The sequence below is a fragment of the Oenanthe melanoleuca genome, chromosome 3, assembly GCF_029582105.1.
Source record: "Oenanthe melanoleuca isolate GR-GAL-2019-014 chromosome 3, OMel1.0, whole genome shotgun sequence".
Lineage (NCBI taxonomy): Eukaryota > Metazoa > Chordata > Aves > Passeriformes > Muscicapidae > Oenanthe > Oenanthe melanoleuca.
In genome coordinates this window covers 74,923,214-74,947,248 of record NC_079336.1, presented here as the reverse complement: position 1 = coordinate 74,947,248, position 24,035 = coordinate 74,923,214, and the positions used below count along the sequence as shown (strand labels likewise).

Here is a 24,035-nt window from a genome sequence, read left to right as displayed (position 1 = left end):
AATACTCTAGAGTAGCAGATGGGTGCTCATGAATTAGGATTCAAATATGTGAAAATGAGAAACGCATCTTTAAATATTTAGGTTTGCAATTTTGTTTTGAGTAAGATATTGCAAAATTAAGACTTTGAATAGTTTGACTTTTAAAACATTCATAATTAGAGAGAGGTTTTTAGACTAATACTACAAATCTAAACTCACAAATTTATCCTGTTCTGTCATAACCACACACAATTCTTTCTTCATTGTGGATTTGGTCAAAATCCTATCAATTGCATCCCCTCCTCCCCTCATCAGACAATGTCTATTTATATGGCTGTTTAAAGCGGATGCACAACTGGTGTGATATTGTGGTCCCACAGAAACAGAGAACCTTAGCACAGGAAAAGATCCAACATACAACTAGCTAAGAATTATAGAGTTTACTTAATTTGTGTTTCCATAGTTTGCAATCTTTGCTACAGAGAGAAGAGAGGTTTCTGTGTTTGTCACAAGAAAAGAGAGTGGGTTAGATGGAAATGAAAGTCATTCATGTCAGCCCATGGGAAAAAGCAGGGCAGATTTCCTGGAAATGATGGAACTAATAGTTTTGTAAATCGTGGAGTATTTGAGATTCAAAGTGTATGGAATTGTTGCCCATTTGCAATTCCTTTAGTGATTGTCACAAACATTGATGGTTTTTTCCAACAGGAGTAATGTTTAGCATGAATATTTCTTAGCTGTATGGTAACTACACAGTGAACAGCACTTTTTAACAGGGTAGCAGTCTCAGCACAGTGGTTGTGTGCACAACATGCTGCTGTACCTATTCCACACACCATACAAGCATCTGCTCAGCAAGGACAGACAGAAATTTGGAAGCAGTTCTGACCTATGTATTTGTGGGCTCTTTGTGTTGATGAAACAAACTAAAGCAGGAATTTCTATTACTGTTCAAGCAATGATTACCACTGATAACTTCTGCTACACCACAGATTTATGTCAAGATAGTATCACATATATAAAATTGAAGTTCCTTGTTGTTCTTTTCCATAATGTAGATAGTTCTTCCAAATGTCCTGTATCCAAATGACCATAATGTCATAACATTTGAGTCACAGTCCCCTATATTTCATGGTGCTATTGGATGAAGCAGATTCCTTAGATTCATGTCCAGCTGTAAAGGGTCCTTTCAGTGCCTTCAGCAAGCCTTGGATCTTAGCTTGGCTTGCTTAGCACACTGTTTTGGGAAGTCATTTACTCTCCTAGACTTCACCCTCTCTTCATTTTGGAAAGTTGATAAATTTATAGGTCTTTTGGCTCTTAACTATTGTCTTAGTTAGATTTTGGAGTTTTTTATTTGTTTTATGTCTTGGCTTTGGAATATGTGTTTTTCATAGACTAAGATGACCCTCATGTTTATAGGCCTCTGGAGAAAATGGAATCACAAGTCTTCAATAAAATCTAATCAGCATTTTAAATAAATCACAGATATGAGAGTTTAACTAAACACAGAAAATACCCTGGTGTTCCACCCCACAGGGTCTTATCATGGTCAACTTGGCTTCTGTACTACAAAAACATCCTCAGTTCTTCAAATATGCCAATAAACTTCCCCTAAGAGGCAGATTTCAGCAAATAAAGCCCTCCCTCATGCTACATAACCAACATTTGCTTGATAGACTTCAGATGAAAGAGTCAAAAATTTCTTCACTGACCTAAGAAGGTGCTGGAGGAGTATGGGAAAGTAGAGCAGCTTAAACCAGAAAGATAGGATTTGGGATAAGGTGATGTCACAGCCCAGCATCCAACAGGAAAACATTTCAACTCTGGAATCCTTCTAGCAGCCAAGCAGTTCTACACTAATATGGATGTCACAGGGGAGTTTTTAATAGACCTGCTATACTGAGCCAAATAGAGGTCTTCAGAGAGTTACAGGAGAAGTGGAATATGCACATCTGGGAACCAAACCAAACCAGTTCTGATAAATTGCACAAGGCTTTCACTTGCTATCACCTATAAAGGAGCTTGTACAGTGTTTTAATTATTTTTAAAAGTTCACATTGATTCTCCAGGACATAAAAATTCTCCAGAGTAAAAACTTCATTGATGGATATCAGATGATAACACCAATAGCCAGAATTAAAAAAAAAAAAAAAAAAAAAAAAAAGAATGGTCCCTATAGTAACATATTATTTTTCTTTGAATAAAAATAAGCTAGGGAAACTAGTATGTTACTAGCCCCTCTTTCTGAGTTGGTAAAAAGGTGATTGAATACATCCAGAGTGTAATGATGTTCAGATGGGATACTGGAAAACAGAACTGGTCAGGAATGAGCAATTAGTTTGAAGGAAGGAAACATAAAAATGAGGTTAGAAACATAGAGAACATTTTTAAAACTGCATTTGTTTTCTCTCAAAACATAATCTTGCAAAAAATATATTTTCTTTTTTAAGGCAATTTATTTGGAATTGCCTAATAAAGCAATAGTTCAGTCTAAGAACAACAGAGATTAACTTTCCAACAAAGATGCAATAGCAAATGCATAACTGCTATTAGATGCCTAAAAGTCTAAATACTTTACAAACAACGAACTAATTAATGCTTATGGGGAAGGAGAGCTCTTGGGGACCCTCTCAAGACTCGGTGAATTTCTGAGGTAGAGCTATGCTGTGCCCAGCAATCTCTTCTTTCCTTTCATATGCTGTGCTGGCCATGACACAAGTGCCATTCTGCCATCATTTCTTATTCGCAAATCATCAAAAAATTATTTGAAAATAGCATTAATTTCTCCTTTGGTTTAAAACTGCAGAAATGTTTAGAACTGCAGATATATTTGCTATTTGTCTCCAGAGAAGATGATTTGAGGAATTAGTGAGCAAATTTCTTATGGCATTTGATTTTCAAGTATAAGTTCTTTTACTCAGACTTTGAATGTCCTAATCAACCAAAGTCTTTATCTAATTCTATGAAAATTTCTAATTCTAAATAAAATCCAAGGGATGTCTGTACAACTTACCAATGGTCATTACATTTGCAAAGATGTTGAATTAGGGAAGATCTCAGGATTTGTGTTGTTCTGTATTTGTTAGTAGGACCTGTACTGTGTCCCTGGACTTGCTGAATCTGTATGTACGTAAACCAAAGCATTGCACCATCATGTGGGCTTCTACTTCAACCTAGGGCTGCCTTAGCACTCAGGTCTGGACCATAGCCCAGACAGGCAGCACTTGCCTGGAAACCTGGACTATCTGAGTCAGTTCCAGACACTAGGCAAATCTGGGTCCTCATACATCATGCAAAAATGCTCAGTTAGCAGAATTTAGTGGTAGCTTATTGAGGTGGCAACTTACAGCAGAATTTTTTCTAACTTGCTACTTTGCAGGGAGGGGTCTGGTGTTGACAGATGGAAAACCAGCCAACAAATTCAGAACAAAATAAAAATAAAAATGCATGGTTTCTTCTGGTGCTGGCTTTTACAAACCAGAGCCAAAGACTGCCACAGTGATGAGAAATATAGGTCAGGAAAATACATCTAGAGTTGGATATTTTGAGGGCTAGCTGGAGTCTAAATGTGCTCCACATTACTGTGTAAGCATTGGAGCAGCTCACGCTCAATGGAGGGCAGTGGCAGAGCTCCATAAATCTGTCTCTAAAGGTTGTGCTGGGATACAGCTGCCTGGGCTTGTGGCAAGGTCTTCCTTGCTGAAATCACAAAGACTTGTAGCAGTGTGGGTTTTTTTACTAAGAGCACAATTTCTCTTTCAGTCATGCAGAAAAATTTCAGTTTCCTACTCTGTATTTAGCAAACCATGGGAGGATCAGGGCCCAGAGGGGCTGAAGCACCCACCTGCCACTTCAGCTACCTGAATTAAGCCCTCAAATCTCCAGGCAGCTTTTCCAACATGCCTGCCTGGGGAGGCAATGGAGCTGTCTACCTGCCAAAATTACTGCCTCTCAGCATGTCATAACTACTGAACTGTGGATATGTCCATGCTGTTACCTGTTTAAGCCATTCTTAAACAAGCTATTAGCAGATCTACATTGCCTGCAGGTCGCTTCTCTAGGCATTTTGTGTTCATGCTGTCACAGGGTCTGACACACAGTGTTCCTGGCAAAGGTGTTTCCTCATGATTCATCTACCAAGTGAAATCTGTGGAAAACACGAGAATCTGCCCTCCACCTTTCCCAAAAAGGACATTGACTATATGTAAAAGAAACAATAGCATTACCCTCTTCATTAAAAGGGTCTGACTTGGTTTTAGGACTTTTGCTGAGGAAAAGGCACATGCTGATGAATATTGAGAGGCAAATGCACGCAGCCAAAAGTTAGGTCTCACCTGCCCCAGAGTCTTGCTCTCTCTCCCAGCACATTCTATTGTCTTCACAGTCAGCATTTCAGCTTCCAGAAAACCCAGGGACTCCATATACAGTGTCTGTGGTGGATCCCCTCTGCTGGGCATGAGAGAAAACATGGTCAGAGAGAGCTGAGGGCACACAGAGCACCCCAGAAAACCTGAATTAGAAATCTGAAATGCATGCTTTTGAGGAGACTGGTTTGGAATTGGTATTGGAATAAAGACCTCCTTAGCAAAGGATTGCTTTGTTTAATGTAGGTATGCTGCTAAGGCTGTGGTGCATACACCATAATAAGGTAATACAGCCTTTTGTGTGTACATGTGTGTGACAGTTCGCTCAGTGCACAGTGGCTGAACCTTAAAAAGGCCTGTGGCAATTCTTTTAACCCAGAAGAAGTCAGAAAAGTGTTAACAGAAAATTTCCCTGCAGTTTTTTTTTTTTTTTTTGCTCTCAGACAGCAACAGACAGAGGTAGCTTACCACAAATTTTCTATCTTGAAAGAAAATATTCTTTCTTTTCCAAATCAAAATCAGGAATTTCTTTCCCCCTCACTTACCTTCTTTAGGAACAGGCTTGTGCAAAGAAGTTTGTGGGATACTTGGCTTTTGGAGGCTGGTTCAGGCCCATTATGGGGTCTCCTGAGAGGAGTTTCTCTTAAGTGTCTCATAAAAATCTTGTCAAGTTTTTGGTATGTAGGTAAGTTTCCTGTCTCAGCTGAGTTCCTGTCTTTCTTCTTCTCCATTCTGGGTTTCTAGCATATTACCTAAAAATATGCTGTTTGCTTTAGTTTTTTAATGTTCTGCATCATGTGTGACATGAGTGTGCACAGCATTCAGGACCAAACTGCAAATTAAGTGCCCTCGGGTACTTGTTTATGCAAATACTGAGGGCATTCACATCTGGAGAATATTTTTCATGCAGACAGATACATGTTTCTGGCAAGATTGGCCATGTATTTTTTCCAAAATATTGATAATAGTTTAACTTATGTTTACTGAGCCACTGTCCCACAAACTACTTGTAGGTTAGTATGTGTACTGTCCATACAGTCTGAGGGCTTTCTGGATGGAAGGAACCCTGGCCTTGCCCATGGGTTTTATATGACTTGATGTGTTTGTTATGTTGGGTTAACCTTCAAAGAAACTGCACTAAAATCTTGGAACTGTTTTCATTAAAGCCTTCACCTGGACTGACATCACAGTCACACGTAATAAACAAGAGCCTCGTCCACTAAACCCTTTCAGGCCTTATGTTTTAATGAAGTTTTAAGTTTATGCACTAGTTTTGGTGAAAATCTACTTTGAAAAAAATTACACCATAAGTGCCTTTATGTTTGTTCCCTTGATCATATTTTATTTTGTTCTGTTTTCTTTACTAATTTTGCCAAAACTAACTTATGCAGACTTTGGTTTGCTTTACTCCCAGGTTTCTACTTCTAACGTGATTTTTTAAAGGTTTTAAAATCTGGACTCAAGAATAAATGTCTCAAGTTTTCAGAGCCAGAGTAATTTGCTTTAGTGAGATGGTTTATTGCACCTGTATCAGCTTAGTGGCACAAAATATCTGTCAGGAATTTTTCATTAGAGTTTTTTAATTTTATTTTCATTCAGACAGCAGAATGAAAGCCTAGCCAAGAACTTAAAAGACCAATTAAGCTTTCAATGGTTTTAATAATAATATGAGAAGAAATTGACTGCATAAAGGATTTGCTTGCTGTGCATTTCGCCAGTGTGAGTGCTCAATCATTATTACCAAAATCCTTTATACTTGTGATCAACAAAAAAATTGAGTGTCAGAAGTTTTATCTGAATCAGGCATGGGTTCAAACTATGACCTGAAGAAAAATGTGGCACTTTATTAAAGCTGTAGATCTGGCTCACATGTATGACAACCATAATTTACCAGCATTTAAAGTCACAGACATATTTGGTGATACATGCTGATATCCTTATGTGCTCTGATGATGAACCTTGTGCAGTATTTTGGGTGCTCAGACCCAAAATACCACCACTTGCTCACCACACTTGGTATTTCATGAGTTCAGCATAGTTTCGTGTGGGCAAAACGTGTGTTTTCTCCTGTTACTGCTATTTTAGCAGGGATGAGTCCCTTTAACACACAAATTAAATTAAATAAGCTTAATTATATTTTATTTGCCCAGTCTGACTGAGCCCTTTGCCTAATGAAATGATTTGTAGGCAGGGCTGTCCATTCTGAACCTCTTATTTCTCCTCACATGCTGCTCTGCCAAAGCTTTTACTTGTATTGGAAAGGCAAAACCAGACAACAGAGACTGCAATAGTGAGAGAAACTAATGAATAGGGTCTGTATTTGACAGCTTAAATGAGCTGACAGCAGTGAACACCTGAAGTTACCTTCTGATGCCAGTTAAAGGCATGTCTGATGCTGGGGCATTTGCAGGGAAAATGTAGACCTATAAAATGTGCTCACAGCCTGTCAGAGTCAGGCTTCTGGCACAGAAGTGAAGCAATTCCTTTATCCTGACAATGGGCAAAGCAAGCACACATCTTCCTGATGGAGTAATATAGCTATAGGCACAGCCTGCTGCTAATGCTGCAAATACCTTGGTCTCTGATAGGGTGCTATCTCACTCTTTTCTTTAAGCTACCACATGGGAAGGTCATGGAAGGTCAGCTCTGGGTAGTCTCCTTTCTCCAGACCTCCAAGGTGCTGTTTTCTGGCACAACAACCCAAAAGAGACCAGAAAAATGGATATGCTTCTATCCTTCTACCATCCTTACACTGGGTAGTACTTTCCAAAGAGCTTCTTGAGGACTAGCTAAGTAATAATGCCATGGTTGGTAGGAATTGGATGATCAGCTGAAGCCAATTGGGAGGAAAAGTGAGAGAAGCAGGTGATGACCAGAGCTAAATAAGAAATCACTTATGTCAGAGCCATGCCTGTTCCCAAGCAGCTTAGCATCCATTTGGGCTTGTATTCATTCAGGGGAGGCAAGAGGACTGAGGCATAAAGTAGAAGCCAGCCATACTTCCATAGCTACTGTGCCAGCATGTAAACCCTCTCCAAACATCCTGCTGAGACTCCACCTGCACTTCTTTTCTTTCATTCCAGAACCTATGATTTGCCTCACCCACTGCCTCCTGGTTCAGCCATCTGTAGTGTCTTGTGGAGGAAGTTTCAGAATGCTCCTTCAACTGCTTAGCCCCTTTCATGTCAGCTGTCCAGTCACCTGTACCTCCAGAGCACTGTCCAGCAGCATCTCCTTGCTTTTTGGCAGCCAGAGGTGCTCTGCAAAATGTTCCCCTTCTTGTCTTCCACTGTGAAATGACAATCATTTATCTTCAGCCTGCCATTATTTAGGGGGAGTGGGGGTGGGGTGTATTTAATTTTACACAGTCACGAAGTACTTAACACTGGAAGGGACCTCTCATGATCATCAAGGCCAACACCCCCAGCCCCTTTGCTCAAAGCAGGGCCAGCCAAAGTAGGTTGCTCAGTCAGCTTTTGAATACCACCACAGATAGAGATTCCACAACTACTCTGAAAAATCTGTGCCGATGTATCATCACCTCTACAGCAATATTTTTTTCTTATGGAATTTAAATGGAATTTCTTGTATTTTAGTGTCTGCCCATTGCCTCTGGTCCTTTCAATCACCACAGCGCCTGCTTGTGGCCTAATTACCTTGGGATCCCCATTTCCTGTTTTTGAATTTCCTAAATTTCTTGTTGTCTCATGTCAAAGTCTCCCAGAATGACATCAAAAGCATCTGGCGCATCAACTGCTCTTGCTGGTATTGTACAAGCTTGCTGATGGGGCAGTCTGCCCTGTTATCTAGATCATTAGTGAAGAATAGTCACATGTTTCAAATGCTGATAGCTTTTATCCACTGAAAGCTCATTTTCTCCTTTGAGCCTTTTATTTATGAATATCCTATTTGCAGAAAGTATATCCAAATGATTATCATTATTCACCTCTGTGTTTTAGGTAGAACAGAAAGCCATGGAATGATTAAGTGAATCATATACCAATCAAATTTGTAAACAGAATATTTCCAAGAAAGTAGTCTTGTTTTCAGAATGAGTCTCATGGAAAAATATCCAGAGGAACACTTAGACTTATTTTTGACTAAAGTTTCTCCACAGAAACAGTCTGTTTTCTGAAGAGGTTTTTGTGGCTAAAGCACAGAACAAACATATGAAAAAAGAACAGAAACTACATTAAAGGATAGTCCCTAGCCCTGAAGTAAAACCTAGAAATGCTAGAAATAGGATGCTCCTGCACAAAGAAATGCATGTCTGTGTGTATATGTATGTGAATATATATATATAAAATGCATATATAAACAGTGAAAAAAATTATATTTTCACTTTCCATCCAGCATGAACGCAGCCTAGCTCTGGTAACTGCTGAGTACTGAACATGTTTTCAAGCTAAATAGCTTCATTCTGTTGATGCAAATTTGTGCAAAAGACAAGAGAGATCTGAGATGAGGTAGTTACAGTTTCATATGCAGACACACTTCTAAAACTTCCAGTGTAAGAGGTAGAACAGCTGCTAGAGTTTTCACCAAGAGCTCCCATCCTGTTTCCTAGGAGGAAACAAAGCCCAAAATGTCTCTGAGAATGTCAATTTTCTTCTCTGTCCTGCCACAAGTGCCTCTTTTTTGTCCTGTGTTTTGTCGTACTCATCACCATTCTCAATCCTCAGTGAGAATTGGGCAAAACATAACTCTTGTTTGTTCCTTTTTCATGTTCCCAGGCTGTGTTCCTGTTTGATTAGTGGTGTTTCCTTTTTCCTGTCCTTTGTTTATTACTATAACACATTTCCTGTTTATTGGTTTATAGTAACCAGACAAAAATAATGGTGTTTAGAACTCTGTCTTGGAAGTGCTGAAGGTTCAGTGACACATAGCATTTGAATCTTACATGCATTCCCAATATCTCAGTTTCCTCTACTTCTGCATTTCTCCCCATACTTTTCAATTCTGCTCCCTTTGTCACCACACACCCCATCTTTCCTTTTCACTCACCCCCTAACCCTTCACTCACCCCATCTTCTTATTTCTGGCAGGGGAAACCTAAATATTTGGCAAGAAGGAGGGAAAGAACCACAAAAATGAGCCATGGTGCAGCCAGTGTAAACATAAGCTCACAGTGGCAAACCCTCTTGCTCCAGCAGCACTGGTAAGAGAAGCGACGTTGGACATTGTGTTCCAGTGGCAGAACATGTGCAGGGAAAGCCAAACAACTTGGTGAAACTGAGACCATTGCTGGGCATCCACCAAAAGTTGGATTAAAAATTCTAGTTCTAAGTAAATCAGAAGCATTGCCTTTGCTTCCTCATGATTTGAGGTAATTTAAGGGTTGCAATTTCAAACTTCTTCTTATCATATTGAAGACTCACTTTTAAATTACTATTTTCTTTTTTAACAAAAGTTCACATTCACAGGTATCAGCCTAACAGCCTCTGTACCTTTAAAAAAGCAGAACAATACAGATGTTGCCCCAAATATCAGAGGACCCCATAAGCAGAGTGCCCAGCTTGCCCTTAGCCCAGTGGGATGCCACTATTGATTCTGTACCTGCAATTGCCATACACTTGCTAAAAGTTTGGAAGCAAGTCTTAGTTTCTTCAAACATCAGGGTCTTCATTTGCCAGTCACACCAGCACCCCGAAATGTGCACAGGCAGAGAAATTGGAGATCTTTGGGCCTGCCAGAGACATTTCTTACAAATATTTAGGTCACAGTTGCCTTAATAATTCATGTAAATACAGATTGCACCTCCATACCTAGCCCTGGTATGGAGGGCTAGTGCATTAGGATAGTGCATCATAGGAAAATAAATTAATATATTCAGGCCCAACATAAAGGTTATTCCTTTCATCCACAGACACTGTGGACTGCAAAGCCACAGACCTGCAAGTTGTGGATTTCTGTCATTAGGAGCCTTTTGGTGACCACTGGCAAGTTGCTACTGCTCTTATGGCCTTGGACACCACAGGCAGCTTCCCACTGCTGCAGTCCCAGAGGGCTACCTCCACTATAGCCTACTGCTCCTCTTTCACTCCAGGCTTCAGCCTGACAGCAGAATCCTGTCTGGTCTGGAGATGGTAATGAAGGATTTTGCAGCCTGGAGGTTGGAACTGGAGAGTAGCATGACATCTAGCAATGAACCTGACATTTCATTGCAAGAAATGAGACCTCATAACCTGAAGGCTTAGTTTGTAAAGTGATGTCAGGAGCATGATTTTCATTTTTAATGGCTGTAAAAATAGCTTTCCTTCTTGCTAACCACTTACAGTCTGTATAAACACATCTATTAGCAGTTTAAAGCATATAGAAAGAATTGTCCAAAAGGTAAAGCAGATGCCCTAGAGACAGAATTTAGATCAGATGAGATAAGGAAGGACTGTACCAAAGAGAAGACTAATCCTTCTGTGAGAGATTTTGTTATTCAAACATTCAAGGAAACACTTGAAAGGACTTGGGGAAGCTAACTGCTTGGAACCAAAGCATGCTGCAGGTCCTTTTGGGATGTGAGTCACACCAGAGTGCCAAAAAATATTTCTTGATTAATAACCTGACTCCACCATATGGAGTTTTACAGTGACAAAAAACAGCTGCAGCATGCAATGTCATGTAACAATTCCTCCAACTAAAGTAATAAGGTGCTGCAAGGGTCTCAACAACACTGTCAAGGTTTTGTACTTTCAAGTCACCTAAATTAGCAACTTCAGTTAACTTTTCTAAAGAAGTTTTCTGTTCATGTGCTTATTTGCTAGGATAAATATGCTAACTATTTAAGTGCCTAATTACAAATAAAGTGTCTAACTTGAGGTGTAAAATGTTGTACTAAGTTCCTTGACAGAGCTTACAGTCAAGCACTGAAAGAAGGGTGACTGCAATCCAGAGCAATGCATTCCTATCACTTGGCTGGATATTTGAGAATACAATAAAAAAATAAAATGGTAGGGTAATAAATTCTTGCCTTGAGTGTTTTCATTTTCATAAGCATTCTTGTCTTGAGTGTTTTCACAGACATTGATTTCCCTCAGGTAAAAATATATGCACCAGAGTCATATTTACATTTTTGTTGAAGTGTTGCCACCCTCTGTTTTCCAATAAGTTTTTATGCCTTTGTTTAATGATATGTAATTTGTAGCAAGTTTTATGCTTCAAAGGAAACACATAAGATTCTGTTTATTATCCCATTCTTTATTTGTCACTGAGTTCAGTTTGTCCCACCATAGCACTGAATAGCCATTTGCTAACAGCTTAGAAGATAATCACCAGTTTCATCTCCAAGAGTTAAAATAGTTCAGGGTGGTGCTTGTGAATTTTTGCATACACATGCATACCCTTCCCCTGCCCCCAAACAAGCCACAGTTAACCACAGACAAATCTCCACATATCTAAATAGTATTTCTCCCTGCACAACAGTGAGAATATGTCCTGAGTCACCCCAGCATGCTCTTTTTCTTTTTTCTGGAACCGTACAATTAGCATCTGTTTTTAGTACTTAGTGTTTGGACTGAAGGGGACACAGAGAAGTCCCTGTTGTTAGCTGTGCTATGCACTAGTTGGTAATAGGGTGTAAAATTGCAGGAAGAACTACAGGGTTCACTCTTCCAAACACATCCCCACATTTTTAACCTACTAGCCCCTTTTACCCTGGGCAGAAATAAAGCCTTTTAGAAACCGAGGGTTAGGAGCCCCAGAAGGGGGCCATGCAGTGCTCTGTCTATAAGCCATAGATGACAGGAGAACAGAGAAGGTGTAGGAAGATACAATATTTTTATGTTTTATCCCCTCACAATTAGATACTATAAACTCAGGGCTTGGGTCCACCAAAGGAGAAAGGAACTCATCACTTCCATCCCTACACAGAGGGAACAATTCCACAGAAATATTTGTGTTTATTTCTTAGAAGTTTCCTCTCCATTCCCTTGTAATGCACCTGAGTATCACTGCAGGCAGGGTACAATGAGCACTCTGAGCTGATAATGTTTTGCTGTAGTTTACAGGGCTGCACAAAATACATGAATGAGGATGAGGAGGAAAGGATCATGTTAGGAAATGGACACATATCAACCTATTTTAAGTCAATAATTTGATGTTATCTGCAAGAGACTCAAAAGTAAGATACAGCTTATCACCTAAAACTCAAGTCTGTTTATGTTCATTATGAATTGCAAAATTCATATTAAAGAGCTCCTACCACCTTTTGCTGCTTTCCAGCTAGGTTCTTTGAATAAGTATGGCTCAAGTGGCTGAAGGCATTTGTGCACCTCATTTCTTTACCAAATCAATCATGTTATGTAAGTGTTTCAGTGTGGGGATACAGTCACAAACATTCTGTAATCCAATGAGCCCCAGCTCAATGAGAGGTTCTTCATGAGAGAGGTGGGCAGTGAGTTATGCCTAGAAGTAATGTGTGCATAGAGTGGGGCTGTGAAAGGGAAGAAACAGTAGTGGAGTGGGGAGAATGCAGTTAGACACTGTGCTTTGACATGGCTCTTTGGTACTGCAAGCAGCCACAGAGACATTAGCATTTCTGCCTTGGAACTTAGAGGTCCAGGAGAATGAGCTGGATACATAAATTGGTGAAGACCTGGCTGAAATCTGCAGGCCAGTCTGCATACTTAAAACAGGACATAATCTTATGATTCTGCAATGCGCTAAGGAATAGGAAGAATTAGTCTTGACATACTACATCTTTCCCTTCATGGCATCCAATGCAATGCTTTTCAACTATGAAACCACTACGACCTTAGCTATGAACCAGTGGCAGATGAATTTACTTTTTTCTGCTCTTCCAGCCAGATGTAGGAGGAAGTGTTTGTGTATTTGACTACATACCCTTTTTGAGAGGATGAGCTATTTGCTGTCAAACTACATTTGCAGCAAGATAAGATGGCATGTCCATGACTCCCCAAACATTTGACCATGGAAATTGTGAAAGATTAATTCTTAAGTCTATGATTTTGGGCCAACTGGGCTTGTCTCAAACATATGTGCAAATTCACACGGACTAATCTCCTGCACGTCTTGTGACTGGAGAGACATAATCATGGACCCTGAACTTCTCATCCTTATTGCTGTGTGAAAAAGGAGAAATCAAGGTCATTTTCCATTCCTTCAGTGGACTCCCTCCATACATGTTGCTATGACTTTCATTGAAAAGATGTGTGATTTTACCATGTCAACAAGAAAGATGTTGTAAATTTTATGACCCACAATTAAATTGCAACTTGTTCCAGTTTGCTGCTGAATTCCAAAGTGGAATCAGAAACAGCATGCTGGAGATTAGTCAGACCCCACTCTGGAATATATTGTGTGTCCAGGATTTTACACTTGCCAGGATTTTACAGGTTTGCTGCTAGGCTTTAGGATTTGACTGGATTGTTCTAGATGTTTGTTCCAGTTTGCTCTGGATTTCATACCAGTCTCAGAGTCTGATACTGCGCTTTGTCGAGGGGTCCGATCACGTGGGCATTAGTAGGACTCTGCAGTTTATCCAATACATTCAATGAAATTTTTTCCAACTAGTAGTGCAAAATGGAAATGCAGCTTAGCAGAAGTGTTTCAGCAATCTTAGAGTCTGTAATGTGGTGACTTTTATGCTGCAGATGGAACCTAGCACAGCAGGTAGATATTCATGTTAAGCAGCAATAGTAATCTCGATAGGAATTAACTGCAAATTTCAGTATGATTGGAACTAAATTCATACAAGATTTCAACAGATTCAGGATTGGATACCAATGAAATGTATCCTCTATCTTCTGCAAATGTGACCTAACTTCAAAACTGTTTATATTAAGATAATTTTGTTATTCCATTTATCTGCAGAATCCTTCCCAGAGAAGCTTAGCATAGCAAAGCTACAAGCAACTACCTATTATTTGGGCGGTTCAGAAGATCACTGTTACCAAAAAAAAGCTTAGTGTTGCCCTGCTAATTAATAGCCATCTTTCTAAAGATCAAAGAATGGAACCTGATCAGGAACAGCTGCTGTTATGTATGGTTATTTACATTTTCCTGTTTGATGTCCTAACATGCTTTTAATGATTTATCTTCCTTTTGCAGAGGGTAATTCCACTATTTTATGAAAGAAAATTAGTGTCTGTTCCTGGCAGACAACTGAATACCTAAGATTGTGTGGCCATTGATCTGTACATGGAATTTTCCTGAGTGTGAATAGGAATTTCATACAAAGTGTATGACCACAGTCCAAAAAAGGAAAAATCCTGCTGTCCTAAGGGATCTATTCCTGGGAGTGATGGGACACTGGTGGTACTCCACTGAGCAAAAGGGCTAAAAGACTCAGGCATAAAGACTGGAGAGCACTTGTTTGAGGTTTCCATGTTTCTGCTCCTGCAGAGGTTAAGTTGGAGACATTTGTGTTGCATGTCTCTACTCTCCACATTTGGGTGTCTCCAGAAACATCTGATATTCCAGGTGCTTCAGGGACAGTAGGTGCTTTTGGTAAGTCAGACTGATAGATTACATGCCCCAGCAGTAAGAACCTCTTATCGCTCTGTTTATGCCAGTAATCCAGGTTCAGACACCCAGTTCCATTAAGGAAAAGTTAATGGAACTTAAAAGGAAACTGGACAAAAAATCTGTGTTGGTGAGATCTAAGCTCAGTTTGTATTTAGAGAAACTGAAAATAATGTCCACAAACTTAGTTTTAAAAAATACAGTAGTTGATACAGCTCCATGAGAAGGCAGAAAGATGACAGAAATTATGGCAAGGGCATAAAGGTGGGAGAGAAGAGATGGGGAGAGGAAAACTCACTCTAAGCTAGATTTTGTGTGCATGCATATCCTGCATATAGGCCACCCACCCATGACACAAGGATTTTGGAAGGGTGTTATTCTACCCCTTATACATATAACTGGCTTTCCCTGTAACTAGGAAAACATTTATTTTAAAAATTGAATCAACCCTGAGTAAAACATGGGTTTCAGTTACAGGAAGAATAGGTTCATGAACTCCAGCTAGATTTCTGAACCCTACCATCTGAAAAAAAAATAAAAATTGCATGTCTGCTAAACTCTTAGGCTCCAGGAAACTTATCTCTCTGGATCACCATGCAAGCTACCCAGTAAGGTGTTTCAAACTGCACATGAAGCAAAATAGCTACTAACTATTAACAAATAAAAAAGAAATAAAATTATAAAAAAGGAAAAAATGGTTACTGTGACAGACCGAAGAAGAGAGTTACAGCATTCTTTTACACCAAGGCAGAGGTAGTTCTAAGCATGGCATCCAAAAATATATGGTATTCTAGAGAACTATTAATGCTAACCTGGGCCATGTTCAAGTCTTGCAAAGAGGAATTAAAAAAACTCTTCCAATCTTTTTTTTCCTTTGAAATCCCTTATAATCAAGAATCATGGTCCCAATGTTGTTACCTTTCCCTCATACCCCATAAATTAAAGGTTGTGCCAATCAATGCAACATGTTGGCCACCGCTGAACCTCTGCAGCAGCTGGAGCATGGTGTGAACTCATGGGATGCTTGGAGAAGATTTCAGCATCTTCAAGAGCAGTTCAAGTTCAAGTCCTGCTCTGGCAGGGCAAGCAGCGTTAACAAAATATTCTCCAGATAAGCAAGTGGGCAAGATGTCTTCCTCGTGGGTATCTGACCTTCACTGTATTCCTTTCCATTTCTGTGACATGCTCTTGCTTCTTTCTGTATGTCTGCATGGCAGTTCTCAGACTGGGGTACTCACTGATACATAAGGATTTAGTTCATAGATGTATTTTACACCTCCTGAAGGTTTTGCATCTCTCTGAAGACCCATTCTACATTCCCAACTGCTATTAAACATTGTAGGGGTTAAGTTTCAATATAAACCAAAAATAAACATAATTTTAATCTCCTATGACTTTTAAATTATTGCAGCCTCACAAATTCAAAGTCTGGAGTGACTTGAACTCTTGCTTCAAGTCCATATAAAGATACAGTTAATAACTCTGATTTTCATTCAATTAATTTGGATTGCACCTGAGAATAAGAAAGAAGAAGTCTTGCCCACTACATATGGAACTTTCATTGATTGCAAAGGGGTTTTTTTAAGCTTTCCCCCAAACCCTGACATACGACTTTCAACAAATTCACTTCTTCCACCTCTTACCTGCCCAGACATTCAGTGCACACATAGCTTGACAATACATTGGTTTGACTTGGGCATCAGCAAGCAATTGTTCAGCTGGTCATACCCGAGAATGTCCGGCACTTTCAGTATAATTTGTGCCAATGAATTCAAACTGCAGCTGCGAATTCAGCAGCTGTGGCTTCCCTGCATAGTGAGACCCGTCTCCTGTGTATATAGAGGGACCTCAGGAGGTCTGCCATGTTCAAGAACAAGGCTGTTCTGTTTGTTGTGGATGTTTACGTGACTAGATATACTCTGCTGAAATGTACTTGAAAAATATCCATGGCATGTGCTTCATCCCAACCACTCATTCCCTTTCCTTGACCTGCCCTTTGTGGAGAGCATGGAATGTTAAACATTTCTTGTTGGTCTGCCCAGCCTCTGCTTTATTTACACTTACTCTCCCATTCCGTTATGCTGGGGCACCTTTTAGGATATTTTCTTTCCTGCTCAATGTAATGGCATGCCAATAGGGCCAGATTCTTCAGCTGTAAGGAAGTGGATCTTGGCCATTAAGGCTGGAGTCTGCACCCACTGAAGCTGCATGCAGAGCCAGAAGTAAGAAATAGTAAAGAAAATTAAGAACTAAATAATGCTTTGTGGCTTGCTGAGCAACACATTCCTTTTTCTGCTGCTCTGAGAAGTATTTTTAAAACAGTAGGTAAAAATCACTTCTGCTAAAACATTTCTTCCCAAAGTTTGTAACCAAACAAACTCTGGGCTTCTAAAACCCACTACTTCAGTAGTCACAGAGCCATCTCTGCTGCATTTAGCAAAGATTACAGAGTAAAGAACCGTCCTTACAGCAGAACAGCCAAGACCCTACACTTTCAGTCAAACTAGTTTACAGATTTCATTGTTAACTGTTATAGCTGATCTAAACTACCTGGAAACTTACATAAAAGTCAGCCAGGTTTATTCCAGTTTCAGCAAGACCATTCAGAAGCTACCTTAAAATAAAACAAAGCAAAATAAAACTCCGGGCCACTTTTTCTTATCAAATTTCTCCGTAGATCATCTTGTAGATATGTGAGATAGGTAAAGAATCAAGTGGAAGCTTTTGGACAGGAAACAGGGCAATGTCCCTCACTGAGAAATTCCCCATTGGATAAGAATTTGAGTCTTCCCACAGACTTCAGCTATTGCCTCAGAGTTCAGCTACTTTCAAGGCTGTGTCACCTTATGTCACCTCTTTGAGAGGTGACACTCATACTTGTCATTCATATTTGTAATGCCAGAGCTACCATATATGCTCCAGTTTCAAATGCTATGTATTTCAAAAACAGATACCATCTTTCCTTCTTCTGAGTTATCCTTCGTATTAAGACCAAAAGAAAGAGGAAAGATGTTTTCAGTAATGAGATTCAAATAGAACAGCAATTTTAAAGAGGAATCCATAGGAAAGTGTAGAGAAGCTCACAAAACTTTTTAAAAGCACTTTTCTCAATGGAAATCATGTTAGATGTGATCTCCAGTAAGGCCATCATGATGGTATCTCATGCAGAATGTACAAGAAGAAAAATGCTGGTGCTGTATGGATTGTAGTCACAGCTGAAAATTCACACTCAAGCCTGGAATGCTGTTAATAGACTGATGGTAGTGGATTAGGTTGTTATCCTTATTTATTTTAGTAGAGACAACTTGCAGATCAAAGCCCTCCTTTTGGAAGTAAATAGCCAACTGACATCGAAGCAGGAGTAGAAATGGCCCTCATGTTGTCTCTGCTGTGTCGAAATTAAGTACTTTATATACTAAGAAGTCTCCTAGCCCCTTCTCTGTACCAAATGTTCTGTATGCCACTGAATTCAAAGTAGATAAAAAATTACTTTTTTAAAGTAATATCATGGCCCTAATTTTCAAAAGTGTCTAGGATGTACAAATGCCTCGGAATGATCTGATTTATAGAACCTTCAAGCCACAACCAGGAGACTAACTCAGCACTTCTGCAAGTGTAGTGTTTGGCTGTGGAATTCAAGACCCAGCTCAAGACCTAAGACCTTGCAATTGTGTTTACTAGCTTGGTAAAATGGATCAAAAAGAGGCCCATATGCCAGTGTCACAGTAGCTTAGTATGTTCAGGTCTGAAATACTGCCTGTCTGCTTCGAGTGCTCATGAGGTTTAGATCCAGCTGTCAATAGCCTGCTGAGCTCTGACCTGAGCCTGAACACAGCAGGGCTGTACCTAAAATCCTAACCAAGCCTTGGTGTGTTTCTTGGTGATAACAGGGACTTTTGCCTGCAGTGATAGATGCAAAGCAGATCCAGGAATTGATTCCTCATCCTTTCATCTACAAAGCAGGATAAGAAGGATCTTGGCAATGGCAAAGGGCTGCACAGTTAATTCATTCATGTATGCCAGAGGAAAGTCTGAAGGGAAGAAAAAAAATGTCCAAAAGATCTGGCCAAAAAATATGCACCATCATATTTTATATTGCTGCTGAACAGGCAATTAACAACATTTCTTCCTAATAAAGCTATCAGTCATGATCTTAGCAATCTGATGAAAATATTCTTTGGGGACATCTGAAAATAACTTTGATTCCAAGTGTTTATCAGGAGAGATGGTAGGAATTCTATGCAAAGCCTATGTTCAAAGTGCTCAGATTCCTTGTGGTTTCTCATCTTCCTGGAGGTAAGTTCATAAGAGAAAATATGTGTGCCAACTTGTGTGTTGCTGTACAAGCATACTGTAAGATGATCAGAGAGGTTTACTCGCTAAATGCCAAGAAGTTTATTTAAGGTAAGGCTCTGCCCTGCATGGGGGTACATGAGGCAATGGTGAAGTTGCAGGGCACAGCATCCATTACATGAGTAAGGCACAAGAGCAGCCCCAGCACCACTCCCTTTCCAGCACTAATGTGAACACAGAAGAGGGGAAATATCCAAGTAGGTTATGGAAGCAACCTAGGATATGGGAACTGGGGGCTGAAGTCCCCACTGTGTTTCTGTGGTGACCTGGGCTAAATCATTCAGCCATTTTCTATATTGGTTCCAAACTGACCCCAGTGCACAGCATTTATAATGTGTCCAAATCTTGGGAGAACTGTAGTGTCTGGATATGTGCTGTGCACTCATCAAAGCTAGTGCTGGAAGTCAAGATAATTCCACCTCCACACTCAAAAGTGTGTGCAAATGAGTTAGAAGTGCAAAGGCAGACCCATTGAGGGGAGCAGGGGCACAAAGTTGAATGACAACACAGACAGCAATGCTTAGTGGAAAAAGGAAAGTCACAGACTGTCCACCTCAGGCATGAGGAGGTGTCCCCTATGGCAGGGTCACTGTCCTTAGACAAGGAATGGGGTCTTTTATGGGGCAGGTTTATGCAGCAAGACAATGTGTTTTAAACAAACAGCCAAGAGGGAAAGAGCAACTTCAAGACAGGTATGGTAAGGATACAGGATAGAGATTTAATTGGCATTATCATGTATTATGACTCTCACACCTCCTGTTGTCCGTGCTGAGGGCCTGGAAGAAGACTGTTTTAAATTGCACAGCTGATGAAAGAAACTAAGAACTGGAGGGTGAAGGAGAAAAATCCAGACAGACCCAATTCTCCTCACTCCTGTATAAATCAGGAAACAGATGTAGGCTTGTATGAAAGGGGGAACTCTGCTGTTTATATCATGGTCTCTCTTTTTTATTATCTGCAGACTGAAGTTTTGGAAGCCGGTGAAGGAAGCCTCCATGACAAGAATGGGGCAGTCACCTTAGCTGGAAGCAAATACAGCTTTTGCAGCTGATTTGATAACAAGACTTGGAAAAGCACCCTGAATGACAAATATTAACGACAAAGCATCCATATAAACAACATAAAAGTCGCATTATAACTACAGTATTAAGAAAAAAAAATAGAAAGAAATAAAGCAAAACAAACCTATAGCTCTGGTTTTATATTTGTTTGATAAACAGTTCTTGAAGTGTGACCTGTCTCTTCCAAAATCCGAGATATGCAACTTTGTTTACAGGATGACACAATTCTGATAAGCCACTTGCATGTCAACACATGCCTTTGGGCTAATAGTTTTTCAGTATTTGTCTTAATAACTACCTTCAAGTAATGGATTTGATCAGTACTGTGTACTGTTATTGTTCTTTTTTTCCTAATAGCAACAAACTGTATGAACACACCGATTTCTAGTTCAACACTTACTCCTCAGAGACCACAAATTGTTCTCCAGACCTTTTATGGCTAAGTTTATCTGCTGGTGTAGGCTTCTGAGATATTTCCTTCCACTTTGTTTACTTGTACTGCTGCATTTGCACAAGCAGCCTGTCATTCTGCATTATATAAACTTAAACTTCACAGCAAAAATAGCAATACCTGTTCTTTGTCTTTGCAAATCTGGCATTTTCCCTAGAACATTTGCAAAGACGTTAATCCAAATATGTATGTACAAAGGAGGATGTAAGGAGAGAACACATAAATCTAGTCCTTCCTTTAGGACTGATAGGGGATTGGCCTCAAGACAAAAGCTTATCTGGGCTACAGCTATGCACCCAGGGAAGAATCAAACTGATTTACTTTTAACTGTTTTTTCTTTAAAATTCCTATTAACTTACAGCTAAAATAAAGCAACTCTTATATTTCACTTAAAAAATTATTGTAAGCCGTTCAAAACTGAGAACAATATCAAAACTGCTGTAATTAAATGGAGTGTAAATCAAACCACTGTGGAGTGATAATAGAAATATTCTTGCCATTGTCATTTTGAGGTGAACTACAACAAGGAATATAAAATTCTGATCACTTTGGAACATTTGAGATTCAAAGACCAGTGACTACTCTACAGCAATTTCACATGAATTAATTTCATATTGTGATTAGTCATTTCACAATTTCTTGTATGTGTTTTTGAAAAATCAGATAGATGTGAACAGTCTAGTGAGGTAATTCCTTCGCAGTTCTATACACAGAATGAACAGTCATACCTGTCTTCCTGTGCTTGCTGAAATTAAAATACAAAAGGAAACAAGAATATTTTTTCAAATAAAAATTTAGAAAAAAAAAAAATGAAGTGATTTTATTTCTAGTTTTAGAGTTTCTCTAATCTTGTATATCAGTCAGATTGGTAGGCATGTACTCCAGGGATGTGTGTTCCAAAACTCTGGAAATACACTGCAAATCAATCACAGAAAAATCAAGTGATTTAATCTGATTCAGGCTACACAGTTCAATGTGCTTTTTTTTCAGAGTTGATGGCTTCTTAATTGCTCTCAACAGTTTAAAACCACATCAGAGCAAATGTTCCCTTTTTGCCTCTCAGACCTTCAATTTTTTCATTTGTAAAGTATATAACTTTGTAAAATTTTAAAATATAAAATCTTAATAGCAGCCTATTGAGAGACAGACTTTTTGTTCAGGGAATGGTGTCCCATCAAAAGATAAAACAAGAGCTGCTTCTGAAGGAGGGAATTTGTTATTGAACTTAATATTTGAACTTAATTTCCAACATTAACAGCCTTTTCCCTGCATAAACAGAATCAGGAATTAATCAAAGAATTTCCAAGTTAAATTCTCAGTTTTCCACATCAATAAAAGAAATTCTTCCAAACCCACAATCTCCATATTTTCACTTTGCGTTGAAAGAGTGAAACTGGTAGCCAAACCTCAATATGCTACATATTCAACAGAATAGCATCCGTTACATGGGTAATAAATTGCCTCTGGAGGAAGAATTTTCCAGCTCAAATGAGCTTCCAAAAGCAAAGCACAGGTGTTCCAAAACTCTCCTGGGTTTAGATGTGGTGAGAGAATTTTACACATGATAAATCTTAATTATTACTTTAGAACAACTACCTAGTTTTCACTTCTGAATTACCCTTTTGCATCACACCTCCTCATCTCTGTGTGCTCACTCTGAAATGCTGCTTTCATTTGCCAACACTGCCGGCCACCCAGGTGACAGAGCATGTTCTGAGACAGAAAGAGATACCAGGAAAATGTGGGAGTGCACAGCTGCCCGTAAGGCAGCAACTTCAGATACCATCAGAATGAAATGCAAATCAATTTCCCTCTTTAGATATCTAAATCTACAGATCTCAGTATTTTCACTGTGATACCAGCATCACAGCAAAATGAGGAAAGGTGTTTGCAGCTGCATCAGCATCTGCAGGCAAGGACAGAAGACAGCCAAGAAGAATAGGTGGCCTGGCCTTTGGGACATGCTAAAAAGCAAACTAACATGGCCAAGATTAATGGAAAATTATTAGTGTAGTTACTGGCATCCGCTAATATGTTGGAGTTTTGAATCTTGGTTATTATTGTCACATATGCTACTGGATTTTGCTGAAAAGGTGGACCTGCACATATAACAACAATACTTTTCCTGCATAGACATACCAGGAACTGTCATCACCAGAGCTAGAAGTAGAATTCAGGATCTTTCTTTGAACACCTCAATCACATTCTTTAACTTTTGTGAGGTTTCCTGGCATAAACAGATGCCACAATGTTTGGAAATAAATTTTTGTGGCACCTTATTGCTGAGTCGGCATTTCAGGTCAGGTTATACTCTTAATAATTTTTTTTTCTGCAAGAAAATGAGCCTCTATCTGTACTTCTACTACCTTGGATTCCACATGTCTTGTCAAATTACCTTCAAATTCACACACTGGAACCATTCAGGTCTCTAAGTTGTAATAATAGCTCAGTCAAAAGCAAAAATTTGTTCAGATGACTGCCCTTTGAGTTCCCAGATCAGAAACAAAAATAGTTAAAATCAGCACTTTTTTAATGTACACAAATATATATTTAGTTTAAAGAGAAAATAAGTTCACGCTGCATGAAGTGTTTCAACATGCAAGTTTGAAATGAACTTTTCCTCCTCTCCAGCACATCTGCAGCTCACCACATGCAGACACACAACGTACGTTTTTGTTGAAACGGAAAAATGCCGTGAAGGAACATGACAGAAATCATAGCTGCAAATAGCTTCTGTGGAGTCAGCTGAGCTCTTTGAAAATAGCCCCTCACCGTATTCTCTTGTGGGCAAATTCTGTTGTCTCCCACAAAGACAGCCGACAAATACCCCACATGCAAGAAGCCAAGCTTCTGTTTGATGTACCAGCCCTTCTCTGGGTAATCATAGTCTGGTTTGACGTGTTTGTTGATGAACATTTCACAGACAGTTTTTTTGTTTTGCTGTTCTCTGGTTTATACCTCTTCCAAGACCTTGTGTGACTCCAAGCCACCATAGGATAGAAATGAACTTTTAACTCCTCTGGATACTTGTGTATTGGCCCAAGGTCAGCCAAGCCCCATGCTCTTTCCATGACTGCTGTGCAAGGGAGAGGCAGGGGCTCACAAAATTTGTGAATTTAGTTACACTGATTAGCAGGAGGAGCAGCATTCACTGTTAAGCGGGTGGTATTACACTCCAGTCTTCTACCTTGCATACTTGAAACCATCAGTGGTTACATTGCACAGGACAACCTTCTATGGTACCCTTGCTTTTCTTCTCATAGTTCTTCTCTACTGCTCCTTCAGTGAGTCTAACCCCTCCCAGCCTCTGAATAGGGGAAAGACTTTGCTGAAAGCCTCCCACAGGAT

The 24,035-nt window shown here is 39.5% G+C and overlaps 1 long non-coding RNA gene across 4 annotated transcripts in view; it reads right to left on the bottom strand.

Annotated features, from left to right (window-relative positions):
- Window positions 1–24,035, bottom strand: part of LOC130250634 (uncharacterized) — a 111,335-nt gene that overhangs the window by 10,082 nt on the left and 77,218 nt on the right. For 2 of the 4 annotated variants that reach the window (XR_008840012.1, XR_008840014.1), the window contains one exon: window positions 4,317–4,431. This is a non-coding gene — a long non-coding RNA (uncharacterized LOC130250634). The remainder of the gene's footprint in view (window positions 1–4,316; window positions 4,432–24,035) is intronic. The other 2 variants (XR_008840013.1, XR_008840015.1) reach the window with 1 other exon arrangement.